This window comes from Ornithorhynchus anatinus, chromosome 4 (genome assembly GCF_004115215.2).
Source record: "Ornithorhynchus anatinus isolate Pmale09 chromosome 4, mOrnAna1.pri.v4, whole genome shotgun sequence".
Classification (NCBI taxonomy): domain Eukaryota; kingdom Metazoa; phylum Chordata; class Mammalia; order Monotremata; family Ornithorhynchidae; genus Ornithorhynchus; species Ornithorhynchus anatinus.
This window is the reverse complement of record NC_041731.1, coordinates 63,043,973-63,056,379: the sequence shown is the minus strand read 5'-3', so window position 1 is coordinate 63,056,379 and position 12,407 is coordinate 63,043,973. Positions and strand designations below refer to the sequence as shown.

At 46.3% G+C, this 12,407-nt stretch overlaps 1 long non-coding RNA gene across 2 annotated transcripts; it reads right to left on the bottom strand.

Moving 5' to 3' along the window:
- Positions 1 to 822: 822 nt before the first annotated feature.
- On the bottom strand, positions 823 to 12,003 carry LOC103167647. 2 transcript variants are annotated; one of them, XR_003758805.2, is made up of 3 exons: positions 11,845 to 12,003; positions 9,469 to 9,722; positions 823 to 1,246 (listed from the first exon to the last, which is right to left on the bottom strand). It is a non-coding gene; the product is annotated as an uncharacterized LOC103167647 (long non-coding RNA). The 2 variants fall into 2 exon arrangements; XR_005659994.1 differs by lacking the exon at positions 9,469 to 9,722.
- Between the last annotated feature and the right edge of the window lie 404 nt (positions 12,004 to 12,407).

The window sequence follows — 12,407 nt, the reverse complement described above, 5'->3', positions numbered from 1 at the left end:
ATATACGGTAATCAGGTTTTACACAGCAGTCGATCAGTGGTATCTGTCGAGAGCTTACTGTGTGCAGAGCACCGTACTAAGCTCTCGAGAAAGTACGATGCGACCGAGTTGGCAGATGCAATCCTTCCCAGACTGAGCTACCCCCTTTTCCCTCTGCTCCCTCTGCTCCCTCTCCTCCCCCTCCTCCCCCTCTCCTCTCCCTTCCCCCTTCACCTTCCCTCAGCTAAGCCCCCTTTCCCTCTTCTCCTTCCCCTCCTCCTTCCCCTCCCGTCAGCATTGGTATATATTTTTTATTACCATATTTATTTTTTAATGAGGTGTACGTCCCCTTGATTCTATTTATCATGATTACGTTGTCTTGTTTTTGTTTCGTTCTGTTTTGCTCTGCCGTCTTTCTACCCCGATTAGACCCTGAGCCTGTCGTTGGGCAGGGATTGTCCCTGTTGCCGAATTGTCCATTCCAAGCACTTAGTACAGTTCTCTGCACATAGTAAGCTCTCAATAAATACTATTGAATGAATGAATGAATCCTTTCCCATAAAGAGGTTACGGGCGATGGGTCTTCCTTACTACAGGACCCCTCCAGCCTGAAGGTTGATGGTGGAGTTCTTGTAACCCCAAATACCGCAGCAGTTCCTCGGGAAAAGCCATTCCTTGCATACAAGCAGGGTCAGAGGGTAACGGGGAAGAATCTGAGGACCCTGGCCTCGGGCAAAACTCCTGGCTCCATTAACAGGATCTAGATGGCTAAAAGCCTTTTCCCACTCTCCTCTGGCAAACAACAAAGGGAAAACAGGCCTCACTTAGAAAATTAAAGCCCAATTTGATTACAATCTGAGATTTAATTATTCATGAAAATTATTCCCTGAAAGGAGCTGTCCTTTGTATTTAATACAATGCTACCCATGGTGAGATCCTATCCGTGTGTGAGTATACTGGGAAAGGCCAAAGTGTGCCCAAAAACCCATTCCACACTGCGGCACGTCGACTTGCGGCCGATATGATTCTAATCCAGCTCTTGGTCTTCCGCTCTTCTGAAGCCTCTTCTGATTGCCACACAGTAGGCTGGTCTGTCGGTAGTTATTATCTTCCAACGGCCTCTTGCTTAAATCGCGGCACTGGAGCCTGGGCTTCGGCGTATCTTTAACGTCAGCTCTGCCCTCTCTGTTTCTGTGGGTTGCTAATCAGGAACCGATGGAATTCTGCTGACAGGGGAGCCCGCAGGCTGGTTTCTCCAGATGTTTGCCTGCAGGAAACAGTTAAAAATCAGTGTGAAAGAGGCCGCCTCATTTAAGCAACACGGATCAGGCCTCAGGAATCTGAGAGCCCTAGAGCCTGAAGGTCTGGTGCCTTTGTTTATTAAGGGCTGCCTTTTCTTTGGGGAGAAATTTTTAAGTTAGATAGGACAGACTCGCTCGTGAGAACGAGCCCCTTCGTATTCATACGTTCGATCGTGGACTGAACTGAAAAATTTTCAAATTATTAATATATAACTTGTTATTAGGAGCCTAATAGATTGATATTAATTGGGACAGAAGGAATGAAACTGATAAATTCAACTCTCTTCATTTCTCACAGATTTGTCTTTGGAAGCTGTGTGGTCTAGTGGATAGAGTGGGCTAGGTGTCATTAGGAACTGGGTTCTAGTGCCAGCTCCACCATGTATCTGCTGTATGACCTCGGGCAAATCACTTAACTTCTCTGTGTCTCATTTACATCTTCTGTAAAATGGGGATTAAGGCTGTGAGCCCCATGTGGGACCCGGAATGTATCCAACCTGATTAACTTGTATCTACCCCAGTGCTTAGTACAGTGCCTGGCACATAGTAAGCACTTAACGAATACCATAAAAAAAGCCCTGGGGCTTCTGTTCTGACGAAACCCCGCATGAAGGAAAACTTTCTGTCTTTTCTCACCGTTTCCACGGCTAGGTCTGTGGTGAGCGTGAGCGAAAGGTTTCTTCTGCCACGGCTCGGCAAAACCGGGTCCCTGATAGTGTTTCGAGGAGGAGAGAGAGTGGTCCACGGTGTGAAAAACAACCGAGAGAGCCCTTTGGGTTTGGCTACGGGGGAGCTATCGGGAACCTTGGAGAGAATATTGTCTGTGGGGTGAAGGGGTAAAAGCCAGAGTGCAGAGGGTCCAGAAGGGAGTGGGTGGAGAGGAAATTCCAGGGCCATTCTAGGATTTGGGATAGGAATGGGGGACTTTCCTTTTAAAAGAGAGGCCTTTTAAAATGGGGGAGACTTGTGCGGTTCCAACTAAAACTCCTCACGGTTGGCTTTAAAGCCCTCAATCACCTTGCCCCCTTCTCCTCATCTTGCTACTCCCCCCAGCCCCGCACACTTCCCTCCTCTAACGCTAGCCTTCTCACTGTACTTCGATCTCATCTGTCTCACCGCCGACCCCTCACCCACGTCTTCCCTCTGGCCTAGAACGCTTCCCACTTCACATCCAGCAGATGATAACTCTCCCCACCCTCAAAGCCTTACTCAAGGCACATCTCCTCCAAGAGGCCTTCCCTGACTAAGCCCTTCTCTCCTCTTCTCCCATTCTCCTCTGCGTCGCCCTGATTTGTTCCCTTTATTCACCACCCCTCCCGGCCCCACGGCGCTTATTTATATATCTCTTATTTATTTACTCAGAGTCTGTAACCCCCTCTAGAGTGTAAGCTCGTTGTGAGCGGGGAATGTGTCTGTTTATTGTTACATTGTCCTCTCCCAAGCACTTAGTACAGTTCCCTGCATACGGTAAGCGCTCAATAAATTCGATCATATGAATGAGTGAATGAATAAAGGCAGAGGGCAAGGACAAGCTGCAGGGTAAGGGGTTGAAGATGGCAGTGAGGGAGAGGAGGAGAGAGGAAGTAAAGGTGCTTCTGTGAGCAGCTAATAGCCAGATGTGGCCCAAACTGGTCCACACTGACACCGGTCCACTGGGATTTCCCCACTGTACCATGGGCCGATCTGGCCCTTTGAGGAAATGTCACCGCAACCTTTTCCATCAATCAGTGGTGTTAATTGGGCACCCACTCTATGCCGAGCGCTGTACTGAGGATTGATTCAGTGACCTTTGAGCACTTATTCCATGCAGAGCACTGTACTATGGGCTAGGGAAAGTACAATAGAGTTAATAGACATGATCCATTCCTTCAAATAGGTCAGGATCTAATGAATTTCTACCATTTTGAAGCCAATGCAAGATGCACTGTGACTTTTCTTATCCCAAAGAGGCTATTACTTATATCACTGAATCCTCTAGCTGTGAGCTCCTTGTGGGCAGGGAGTGTCTGCTGTGTGATCTTGGGCATATCCCTTAACTTCTCTGGGCCTCAGGTACCTCATCTGTAATATGAATATTGAGACTGTGGGCCTCATGTGGGTCATGGACTGTGACCAACCCGATTACTTTGTATCTACTCCAGTGCTTAGAACAGTGCCAGGCACATAATAATAATAACAGTATTTATTAAGCACCTACTATGCTCCAGGCACTGTAGAGAGTTCCGGGAGGGATACAAGCAAATCGGTTTGGACACAGCCATTGCCCTGCATGGGGCTCACAGTCTTAATCTCCATTTTAGAGATGAGGGAACTGGGGCACAGAAAAGTGAAGTGACTTGCCCAAGGTCACACAGCAGACAAGTGGTAGAGCAGGGATTAGAACCCTGGTGCTTCTGACTCCCAGGCCCGTGCTCTGACCAGTAGGCCACGGTGCTTCACTTAACAAATACCACAAAAAGAAAAGGGGACGTGTCTACTAGCTCTGTTATATTGTACTCTCCCAAGACCTATGCTTGTGGCATTTATTAAGCATTCACTATAATAATAATGGTAGTATTGGTTAAGCACTTACTCTGTGCCAGGCACTGGGCTAAGCACTGGGATGGAAACAAGCAAATCGAGTTGGACACAGTCCCTGTCCCATTTGGGGCTCCCAGTCTCGATCCCTGTTTTACGATGAGGTAACTGAGGCCCAGAAAAGTGAAGTGCCTGGCTCAAAAATCACACAGCAGACAAATGGTGGAGCTGGGATTAGAACACATGACCTTCTGACTCCCGGACCCATGCTCTATCTACGCCGTGCTACTTCTCCGGCACTGTACTCAACCCAGCACCGCACCGTACTGAGCGCTGCCCGGCACCGTACTAAGCACTGATGAAAAGCGTTTGAGGCTGAAGCTTTCTGAAAACCTACAAAGTTCATAATGTGTATAATCAGAAGAAACTATCTTTCCACCTAGAGTCAGCCACAGGGTTTCACTTTCACGAATCCATTTTCACCACATAAAAATTCCTGGGAGCGAATGCAGAAACTCTACGGGGAACAGGATAGGACTGTTAACCAGAACCATTTCCATCTAGAGCTTTGTAAAAATAAGCTAAGTAGCGAAAGTTCAGGGAAAGACGCATGACGGAATAAAAGCCCGAAGGATTTTAATTGACTATTCCTGGTCGTAAATTTTAATATGGTTGAATCTAAATCTTTATACAGATGCATGGTCTGGGTAGATTAAAAAAGCTGAGCTGTTGAACCTCAAATCTGCAAAACTTCACTTTTTCCCACGGGTCCCCTGTTGTGATTTTCTTATGTGAGAAATCTACCATGCGCTTGGACTCAGGGTATCATTCCTCATAGTGGGTGAGACTTTGGGGTACAGTTAGGGTAATGATTGGACCAACGGCAGAAATATCCCTAAAACAAAAATTCCCTTCCAGTAGATGTTCCTGGATACGGCTTGATCAGTTTTTGAAGAGGCAACATCATCATTCAGCTGCAACTGAGGCATCCGAGCAGACTATTATTATTATTCATGTTAATAATAATAATAATAATGTTGATGGTATTTGTTAAATGCTTACTATGTGCCAGACACCACTCTAAGTGCTGGGGTAGGTACGTGGTGATCAGGTGGCCCCCTGGTAATCAGGTTGTCCCAATCTGTAAAACTGGGGATTAGTAATAATAATAATCATAATGGTATTTATTAAGTGCTTACTATGCGCCAAGCACTGTTCTAAGCAGAGGGATAGATACAAGGTTATCAGGTTGCCCCACCTAAGCTCATGGACCTAATCCCCATTTTACTGATGAGGTAACTGAGGCACAGAGAAGTGACTTGCCCAAAGTCACAGAGCCGACAAGTTGTGGAAAGGGGATTAGAACCCACGATCTCTGACTCCCGAGCCCATGCTCTTTCCACTAAGCCACGCTGCTTCTCTAATAATAATAATGGTATTTGTTAAGACGATGATGATGACCAAGATGGTATATGCTAAGCGCTTACTATGTGTCAAGCACTATTCTAAGCGCTGGGGTAGATATAAGCATCTAGTACAGTGTTCTGCCCACAGTAAGCGCTTAATAAATGCGATTGGATAAATACAGAGATAATAAGGTTGGACACAGTTCTTGTCCCACATAGGGCTCACAGCCTTAGAAGCAGCATGGCTTAGTGGAAAGAGCCCTGGCTTGGGAGTCAGAGGTCATAAGAGCTCCGCCACTTAGCTGTGTGACCTTGGCCAAGTCACTTTGCTTCTCTGTGCCTCAGTTCCCTCATCTGTAAAATGGGGATTAAGACCATGAGCCCCACGTGGGGCTACCTCATAACCTGTATCTATCCCAGTGCTTAGAACAGTACTTGGCACATAGTAAGCACTTAAATACCATTATAATCATTATTATTATTATTATTATTATTAATCCCCAATTTTACAGATGAGGTAAGGACTTCATTCATTCAATAGTATTTATTGAGCGCTTACTATGTGCGGAGCACTGTACTAAGCGCTCGGAATGTACAATTCAGCAACAGATAGAGAAAATCCCTGCCCAATGACGGGCTCACAGTCTAAATGGGGGAGACGGACAACAAAGCAAAACAGAACAAAACAAAAACTCCTAGGTGCCAAGCACTACATTGAGCGCTTGAGTAGATATAGGTAATCAGGTGGGACATAATCCTTATCCCACATGGGGCTCACAGTATGCGTAGGAGGGAAAACAAATTGAATCTCCATTTTTCAGATGAGGGAACCGAGGCACAGAGAAGCGAGGGGACTTGCTCGAGTTCACACGGCAGACAAGTGGTGGAACTGGGATTCGAACCTAGGTCCTCTGTCTCCCAGGTCAGGGCTTGTTCCGCTAGGCCACGTTACTTCTCAGCATTTAGTAGAGGAACACACTGTTTACCACAGATGGGAAAGGCGGGACTAAAGAAAGATGCAGAATGGAGGGGGAATGCAGAGAGCAACCCTACATCTTTTCAGCTGTAGCGAGGTATGGAGCACATAAGAAGCGACGGGGCTTTTCCACAGGCCTGGCGTCAAAGGACCTCTGTGAGTTGCCTGCCGGGTGACCTTGGACAAGTCACTTCACTCTGCTGTGCCTCAGTCCCCCCATCTGTAGAATGGAGATTAAGTACTCGCTCCCATTTAGACCGTGAGCCTCATATGGGGCAGGGGAAGTGCCCAACCTGATGATCTTGTACCTGCCCCAGTGCTTAGTACAGTGCCTGGCACGTAGTAACCCGGCAGACACGTGGCAGAGCCGAGATTCCTACAGATATTTATTGAGCACTTACTACGTGCAGAGGGAAAGTGCACGGGCTTTGGAGCCAGAGGTCATGGGTTCGAATCCCGGCTCGGCCACTCGTCAGCTGTGTGACTTTGGGCAAGTCGCTTAACTTCTCGGTGCCTCAGTTACCTCATCTGTAAAATGGGGATTAAGACTGTGAGCCCCACATGGGACAACCTGATTCCCCTGTGTCTACCCCAGCGCTTAGAACAGTGCTTGGCACATAGTAAGCGCTTAACAAATACCAACATTATTATTAGCGCTGTGGAGAGCACAACAGAATTAGCAGGCATGTTCCCTGCCCACAGTAAGTTCCAAAATTTTAGTATTTCCTCAAAGTATTATTCAGAAGGTCACTGAATTCCAATAGCAAGACGGTGCTTCTGGTCAGATACAATTGAATTTTAAATTTTTGTTTACCCGAGTAGCATGAGAATTTTTTAAAATCTATAGTGCAATGAATGCAGTTAAGCTATGGCAATGGATGGGTTCTAAGCCCTATATAATAGAATTAGCCCATAAAAGAATAATTAATACAGATGGAGCAAAATGTTTCATTATTGGTCACCCTTAGTGTTCCAAAGTATTTAATAGTTCTAAGTTTTATGATTTTTTAAAAAAATACACTAGATGTTGTTACCAGTTATGTTTGAACCTCAACTGATGCACCCCAGCAATGAGATAAATGAAAACACAAACCCAAGCAAACATCGATTCCGTAGTCCGGTGCGTACGTTCGGCCGCAAACTCTATCTTCGTCATCGATCTCCGAATAAATAATTCGATTACCATTCAGGTAATTAAATAATTTTAGCTTCAGTTATATTGGTACAGGTCAAAAGTTCAAGTTAAAATGCGTGTACTTTGGACATTTTATTTATAGCAGTTTCGTTGAGAATGGAATAAAACGATTCTTCATTACCTTCAGTGCTGGAACTTGTCTTCTCTAAATAAGATTAGGATGAGCAGATTTCCTAATGATGGGGAAAAATCAGTTCACCGAAATCTTGGGGAAGGGAGAAGGATGTGTGGGATAACTCCCCGCTGACTCTACTCATCCACACTCGTATATCTAACCGCTCCATTGGATGCTCGTCAGTCAGTCTGTCAATTTCAATAGTATTTATTGAGCGCTTACTATGTGCAGAGCACTGTACTAAGCGCTTGGAATGTACAGATCGGCAACAGATAGAGACAGTCCCTGCCCACTGACGGGCTTACAGTGCTTTCTATGTACAGAGCACTGTACTAAGCACTTGGGAGAGTACAATATAACAGACACATTTCCTGCCCACAAGGATCTTACAGTCTAGAGGGGAAGGCAGATATTAATGTAAATAATTACATTATTTGCATTACATACAGAGAAGCAGTGTGGCTCAGTAGAAAGAGCACGGGCTTGGGAGTCAGAGGTCATGGGTTTCGAATCCCGGCTCTGCCACTTGTCAGCTGGGTGACTGTGGGCAAGTCACTTCACTGCTCCGGGCCTCAGTTACCTCATCTGCAAAATGGGGATTAAGACCGTGAGCCCCACGTGAGACAACCTGATAGCCTTGTATCTATCCCAGTGCTTAGAACGTTGCTTGGCACATAGTAAGCGCTTAATAAATACCACCATTATTATAATTATTCTTGAGGGGTACAAGATCAGGAAGGGTGTAGACCATTTGTAGTTCATCAGATCCCCCAATACTAGGATGGGAAATGAGAGTTCAAACAAACAAAGCAAACACTTCCCTACGCAGCAGGTGGGAAGCTTATAAAATATATAAGCACAGGAAGGTATGCCAGCCAAAAATATCAGTAGGCTTCAGAAAGGGTTGGCTACATTCCATGGATGAGTCATTCGGGATAGGATGCCAGAGGTAAAACTGAGGATTTTGAATGAACGGTAAGAAGGGCAACCAACCCGTGGTTCCACCGACTAGTCCATCACCTCTGTCAGGGACAAAATATAGGACCGGGCCATTGGTCTGGGCTAATAACAACATTGCTTGTGCTTTATAGAAGCAGTGTGGTCTAGTGAAGAGAGCCCGGGACTGGGATTCAGAAGGACCTGGGTTCTAATCCCGGCTCTTACACATATCTGCTCTGCGACATGTGGGTAATTCACTAACTTCTCAGTTTCCTTATCTGTAAAATAGGAATTAAGACCGTGAGCCCCATATGAGACAGGCACTCTGTCCAACCCATTATCTTATTTCTACCCCAGCACTTAGAACAGTGCCTGGCACCTAGTAAGTGCTTAACAAATTCCACAGTTATTATTATTATTATTGATATTAGTATTATTATGTTCCCTTTAATGGGCTCCCTAGCTTGTCCCCGTTCAACTTTTTTTTAATGGTATTTGTTCAGTGCTTACTAGGTGCCAGGAACTATACTAAGCGCTATTGTAGGTACAAGCTAATCCACTTGGACTCACAGTCTTAATTCCCATTTTACAGATGAAATAACCGAGGCACAGGGAAGTGAAGTGACTTGCCCAAGGTCACGCAGAACACAAGTGGTGGAGCCGGGAATAGAACCCAGGTCCTTCTAATAATAATTGTGGTATCTGCTAAGTGCTTACTATGTGCCAGGCACTGTTCTAAGTGCTGGGGTAGATACGAGACGATTAGATTGGACGCAACCCCTGTTCCCCGTGGGGCTCACAATCTTAATCCCCATTTTACAGATGAGGGAACTGAGGCCCAGAGAAGTGAAATGACTTGCCCAGTGTCACACAGCAGACAAATGGCAGAGCCAGGATCAGAACCCAGACCCTTCTGACTCCCAGGCCCGTGTCCTATCCATTAGGCCACACTGCTTCTCCGGAAACGTAACTTCCAGAACTACTCCGACTTCGCCGATCTCCCTACTCCTTCTTTTCCACTCCCGCCCCTATCTACTCACCTCCTCACCCCAGGCCATGTCATCCAAGCTACTCGGGTTGAGAAGTCTGAGGAGCAGGCGGGCTGAGCCAGAGTTCTCTCTGAGGGGGCAAAAAGGCATTTTTCATGATGTAGGTGCCCATGAAGCCCGAATGTGTCGATTTTCAAGCCTTCAACGGAGATGCTCGCCATCAATATTTTCTTCTGCAATGTGGACTTCTCAGAAATGTCGGGGTACGATATATTGTGGATTTTGCTAGGAACACTTTGTCCCCCCTACATTAAAGCAACGTAACAAAGCAAAAGCAACCTGGTTAACCATCTTGGAGTTGCCAGTCCTTCTCTTCCCGTGGATCCACACGAGCCAGGGGTGAAATGAAAGCAAATCGGCAAAGGGCTTAGATGTCCATTTAACAAGCCTCACCTATTTAACAAGCTTCGCAGGGTTAAGAGCTTTATTTGACTTTAAGTGAAAGTAGACCACTTGTAGTTTTAAAGGTCCTTATCTTCCTCACTTTTCCTCTTAGTTTGAGAGGTTAGGGAAGTAGCTTGTTCTAGTGGAAAGAGGACAAGCCTGAGAGGTGAAGGACCTGAGTTCTATTCCAGCTCAACTATTTGCCGTTTGTGTGACCTTGGGCAAGTCGTTTAACTGCTCTGTTTCTGTAAAATGGGGACTAAATGCGTGTTCTCTAGACCGTGAGCTCATCCTCTAGACTTTAAACTCGTTGTGGGCAGGGACTGTGTCAGTTATATTGTTGTGTTGGCTCAGTGGAAAGAGCGCGGGCTTTGGAGTCAGGGCTCATGAGTTCGAATCCCGGCTCTGCCACTTGTCAGCTGTGTGACTGTGGGCAAGTCACTTCACTTCTCTGGGCCTCAGTTCCCTCATCTGTAAAATGGGGATGAAGACCGTGAGCCCCACGTGGGACATCCTGATTCCCCTGTGTCTACCCCAGCGCTTAGAACAGTGCTCGCCACATAGTAAGCGCTTAACAAATACCAACATTATTATTATTATTACTCTCCCAAGCACTTGGTACAGTGCTCTGCACATAGTAAGCTCTCACTAAATACGATTGCTTGATTGATTGATTCACTGATTGTTCTCCCTCCTACTTAAACTGTGAGCTCCATGTGAGATGGGGACTGTGTCCAACCTGATTATCATATGCTTAGAACAGTGTTTGTCACATATAAACACTTAATAAACCCCACTACTTTATTGTTAATATATTATTATATTGCTATACTATTATTATGCCTTGGGTTCACTCATCCCAGAACACAGAAGCTCGAGCCACGCCTCCTGTTCAGCACTGGGAGAAACAGATGTCTGTGGTAGAGCTACTCACAGGGCTTTGTCCTGGTTATAGAGCTGTTCGATCTGAGGTTCTAAATCAGCTCGGAAAAGAAGAGCGTGCCCAGAGAACAAGGGCAAGCAGGGTGAGCTTACGGGATAACCTCATCAGTGCATCTAAGAGAAAACGTATAAGCCCTGCCTCTGCATTATTCCCGTACTATTATTATTTCAGTTGACTACTCTCCTATTTTTCCTAGGAAACGTTTCAGGGACTTCTTGTGTAGGAAACTCTTGATAACACTGGTCACAGGCAAATGCTTGAGATTTCTTATCTCAGTGACACAGGGAGCAGGAGCTAGTGATTTCGGTCAAAATGGCTGGGGCCAATTTTGCAGGCTGAAGAGGATATTTGCAGCTGAATGTTATGCCCTCACAAACCGTTTTTTATGGTATTTGTTAAGAGCTTACTACACATCAGACGCCGTAGGCACCAGGCACCGAGATGGATACAAGCCATTCAAGTTGGACACAGAGTCTTAATCCTCATTTTACAGATGAGATAACTGAGGCCCAGAGAAGTGCAGTTAATTCATGTTGGTATTTGTTAAGCGCTACTATGTGCAGAACACTGTTCTAAGCGCTGGGGGAGATACAGGGTAATCAGGTTGTCCCACGTGAGGCTCAGAGTTAATCCCCATTTTACAGATGAGGTAACTGAGGCACAGAGAAGTGAAGTGACTTGCCCGCAGTCACACAGTTGATAAGTGGCAGAGCTGGGATACGAACCCATGACCTCTGACTCCCAAGCCCGGGCTCTCTCCACGGAGCCACGCTGCTTCTCAAAGTGACTCGCCTAAAGTCACACAGCAGACAGGTGGCAGAGCCGAGATTAGAACCCAGGTCCCTCTGGCTCCCAGGCCCGGGCTCTAGCCACTAGGCAATTCTGCTTTTCAACATCAGTGGTTTCCCAGATATGAGGTTAGCAAATGGCCTGATATCGTGAGAGTTTAAAAAGTGAAAGAGGTTTGGCAACGATAATGCCGTGCATTTCAAGAAGGCCCCCACCAGTCGAAGGAATGCAGCTAGAAGCCACCCACTCACCCCGAAGACGGCACCTTCTTCTTTCTGCGTCTTGTGCTTTCAGTAGTCATTTTAGCCCTGGGGGGCGTGGGAAGGAGATGCCTAACCTGCCTCCCCTTTCCCTTTCCAGATCTCCATCAGCCCCGATCAGGCGTCAGACCCCACCTCCCGCCTCGGCTTCCTGTTAGGATGGATGAGTCACACAGGCAGGGATGGGGAATTTACAATGGACTTTTTCTCTTCACGTCGACGCTGCCGTTCCACAGACGTTACTTCATTCTCCTTCGCCGTATCTTTATTAAGTAGTCAGGGGAACAGCAGCTATTATCCTCATTCTGCAGCTGAGGAGTTAGACGGAGGCATGATAGGCTAGAGGTGACATTGGAAATCAAAATAATTTTCCATGCTGATTTTTATAATAATAATAGATACGGCCTTCGTTAAGCACCGGGGTGGATACGAGCAAATCGGGTTGGACACGAACCCTGTCCCAGGTGGGGTTCACAGTCTCGATCCCCATTTTACAGATGAGGTAAATGAGGCCCAGTGAAGAGATTTACGGGAGGTTACGTTAGCAGACAAGT